Source organism: Pteropus alecto, unplaced genomic scaffold (genome assembly GCF_000325575.1).
Source record: "Pteropus alecto unplaced genomic scaffold, ASM32557v1 scaffold22, whole genome shotgun sequence".
In the NCBI taxonomy this organism is placed as follows: Eukaryota; Metazoa; Chordata; class Mammalia; order Chiroptera; family Pteropodidae; genus Pteropus; species Pteropus alecto.
Window position 1 is genome coordinate 6,438,591 of NW_006434839.1, and position 4,250 is coordinate 6,442,840.

Genomic DNA, 4,250 nt, shown 5'->3' on the forward strand with positions numbered 1-4,250 from the left:
GGCAGGGAGGGTGCAGGGGCAGATCGGACTGTCAGCTGACAGGCACACACCTTTCCATCCCCTCGGTGATCGTGCCAGACCATGTTTTCCGGAGTTGCTCCCAGCAATGACCTAGGACAGCAGGCGTCCTTGAACCGCGCCACTGCAGCCCATATGACACTACTTTGCTCCACAACGATAAAAAAGACACTGCTCTTGGGAATTATAAACAAGAATTCTGGTAGACACCTGGTAAATCTGGGACAGTTGCTAAGTTCAAACAAGAGGGCTGTCTCTGTTAAAAGGACAGGTAAAAAAAAAATGTATAGGAAGAAACCTGTTCAATACAAGCTCTTAAAACCAGTTTTTGTGCTCCCAAATAGAAAACATCTCTGAAGCTGCTACTATTATTAACACTTCCTTTTTCCATATTTACAAAAACAAAACAAAACAAACAAAAAACATCTCACTGACTTGCTGACACTGCCAAACAAAATGCTAAAAGTGTGGCTTCTTTAGATTCTTAAAAGGCAATTACAGGAAGAAGAAACTATTTCAAATATGAAGAAAATGGATTTTTTTTTTTTTGAAGGCTTCTTAGGTATGACTATTAAGGCATTTAGGGTACCGCTTGATGACTAAAATTAAAAACAAAGCAAGCTGTAAAAAACTGTTAGTGACCATTACTTTTATGATAGTATCACTTGTCAAAGAAAACTCACCTGTCTGGCATCCAACTCTTGCTGTTCCAACCTCCCAGAACACACTGCCTGCTCCACAGTGAAGCGTCAGAATGAGTCCTCTGACCTGGATATCACTCATCAAAATGTCCCAAATAATCCAAAAGCCTAGTGAGTTCTGAAAATATTCCAGGAAGTTTCTAAGATATTTCTTCCTTCTCTTTACTCCCCATCACTCTTTGTTTTTTATGGTATTGTAAATCCACTTGTCTCACTTAGCACAAAAGCTTTTGTTAGTTAGTAGTACTGTGAAATAAGAGTTACTAGTACTGTGAAAGCCATTAAAAAAAAAAAACTCATTTATCTAGACAAGGATATTAAACGCATAGTGTCTAAACCTCTCACTTATACAATGAAAATGTGAAGTAGATATAAATTTTACGATATCTACAAGCAAAACCCTGTGGCCTAACAAAACAAAATTACCTTTCTGATGTAACTTTGCAATGAAAATTTAAACTCCACTGTCATATGAATTAAATTCACAGAGATGAAACAACAGAATTTGTTTGCTTCCTCATTCCTCCGTTATATCGAATCTTCTAAGGCAGCAGGAAAGATCATACGGATGTTTGAAGATTGCTTATATAAAGATACAGAGGAGGCCAAATCCTATCATATCTATTATGGAATAGAGCCTGACCATGAAATCTGAATTAACACTGTAACAATTTACTTAAAATTCTCTGATGCAGACCCCGTGAAGCTAAATCAGAAGGGAAACACTGTTAGCATTTTAGAAGAATTAAAAGAAAAAAACAAAACATGGCAGAGGCCGTATTACAGTCTAATAAAGGATTAGATAAAGCAATCGTTGCTGGAGTATTGCTTCTGTGTAATAAAATGAAGGGGGAAGAGCTCTGAAATGCTGGTTAGACTGCGATAACTTCCCGAATGAGTAACGGTGGGAAGTCAGTACAGTGGCCCACAACCTTCAGACTCTATCCACACCCTAGAAATAGTGGCGAAGTCGTAAATGAAATAAAATTATAGATCAAGTTCTGTTTAAAATTAATAAGGGAATCATGGAGAACTTGGTTTATATTTATTTTTTCATTAATTACCCCATGAGATCAGAATCAAGAGATAGAGTAGAATGAATGGCAACTTGGGTTAAAATTCTCATTCTATATATTCTGAACGTTTCCTTTGTCTTAATTATAGCACGGTCCCAGAAAGAATATGTGCAGTTCTCATCAATCGTGTATACTTTTATAAGCCTTTCAGAATACCTTTTTTTTTTTTTTTTTTTTTTAAATAGGAGATAAAGTGAAGAGTGAAAGTTACTAGACTCTAGGCTTCACAGAGGTGTGGGGAAATATAGCTCCAGAAAGAACAGAATATCAGGTATGGTACCAAGACAATCTTCATAACGACTCATGATAACGGAAGATGCTATATGTGATAGGTGTTATCCACATGCCAGAGACTGTTTGAAGAACTTCACATTTATTTCACAAGCTTAACCCTTACAACAATCCTGTAAGGCAGGTACTATTACTATCATCTTCATATATGAGATGAGGAAATTGAAGAACAGAGAGATTTAGTAATTCCCTCAAGGTCACAGCTAATAAATAACTGGGCCTGGATTTATACCTAGAGAGGAAAGTGTTTTAAAGTCTGCATTCTCAACCATATACCACTATCTTCCATCTATACTGCTCATTTGCTTCCTACTGCAATTCCAAATCAGGCCACCTGATTCCACCGATAATCATGACACTGCTTGTTTTTTGAAAATAACGTTCTCTCAGAATGTGAGAGCACGTTTCAGAGTAACAACTTTTCACATGATCCTCTGCAGGAAGTATTTTTACTATACATTGTGGTCCAAAAGGAGATCCTCAGATTGTCAGCATCAGACCTAGATACACAATTCAGTAATAAGGTTTCCTGATAATTTCTTCTGAAGCTTTATCAATGAAAGCAAAGTTAACTGACAAAAAAAGAAATGTATATATATTCTCAACAGACAAGCAGAGGCCTAGAAGAACAAAGTATGGTTTGTAATTTCAGTAGAAATTCTGATAAATACTATGTTCAAAGAATTCTCCTTGATAGGGAACAAGAATTTAGTAAAGATCCTGGTAAAATCATTTTAAGTTTATAATCTTACTAATTAAATATAAAAAAATCAATAACAAATAATTATGAAATAATGTCTGAAAATATAAACTAAGTAATTTTCATAGCCCTCAATTGGTCCTATATTTAAAACAAAATTAAAGCTTGCACTCCTTTTTGTTTTCTCTTTTAGTTACTTTCCAGAAGGCTAAAGGGGCCTTCTTGTTAAAGGACAGTTTTGTTTCATATTTTAACGTGATAGTGAAATACGCATAACTATTCTTAAATACGAAGCAATTAGGAGGATGTAAGTAAAGCAGGGAACGAATCCGTGGTTCGTAATTTGCAATAAAGAAATACAGAAAACCATAGTTTGTTAAAAACACCCATTTGAAGACCCAAAGCAATAGGTTTCTGAACTTAATCCAGGTTAGTTGGCATACGAATAGGCTTACTCTGGGCCAAATGTTAGCTCTTGAAAATCTGATAACTCTTAAAAAATAATATGTTGATGATTTAAGAGGATACTAATCAAATATGAATTGAATTTTTCATCAATTACACGTGATCTTAAAAATCAGAGAGAAGACTGAGTGAATCCTGTCCACGTTGCCCGTGGAACCCAATTCATCACTCACACTCTGCAGCCCTTCAGTCACAGAGAGGTCAATTAGCCTTCTTTGGCGGTCCCTTTTTCCACATAAAGGAATTGGGCTTGGGGCAACATGTGCCAAATACTTCAATAACAGACACGATGTTCAATTAACTCCCGAAAGACTGAATAAATTAACACAGAACTGAAACTAATAATCATGCCAGTGCGGTTAGCATAGGGAAGGGCGAGGAAGAGAAGCAGCCAGCAAGGAGGACGCTGCCTGGTTGCTTTATTGAGCAACAACAGAAAGACGCCTCCATTTGTATTCTTAGCACCAAAGGGTAGAATCAGAAAATAGACTGTGACAATCAATAAAGAGACAGTGAAAAAAGAAACCAAAAAACTCAATTTTCTCAAGCAGCTAATCTATTCCTTAAAACCACGCTTTCAACCTGAAGTTCCTACTTCCTTTAGTTTTCTAGCCCAGCTAGAATCAGATCTCTACCTTATTTTGCCTTATCTCTTTAAGAGTTCTTTTTCATCCACAGAACACTCATAAACATCCAAAGAACCTTAAGTGCACTAAGACGATAAGTAAAAAGAAGATACATGTATTACCTTCAAGAGAACGGATGATGTGGTTTTATTCTAGCACTGCGCCTAATTCTGTATTTTCCAGAAATTTTTTTCTTAAATTTCAAGAATACCAAATTTCAGTTCTTTTTCTGTAGACACTTAAACATCCCAAATGGTCTACAGCCATGACTTAGGTGTATTGAGAGCCCCATACCAGTCCTACTCTCTCCCATGTATTACTGGACTGAGGACACTCCACAGAAGAGTAAATGAACGAGCCTGTCGTATTATGG

At 36.4% G+C, this 4,250-nt stretch overlaps 1 protein-coding gene across 1 annotated transcript in view; it reads right to left on the reverse strand.

Annotated features, from left to right (window-relative positions):
* EXOC4 (exocyst complex component 4) overlaps positions 1-4,250 on the reverse strand; it is a 643,761-nt gene that overhangs the window by 227,699 nt on the left and 411,812 nt on the right.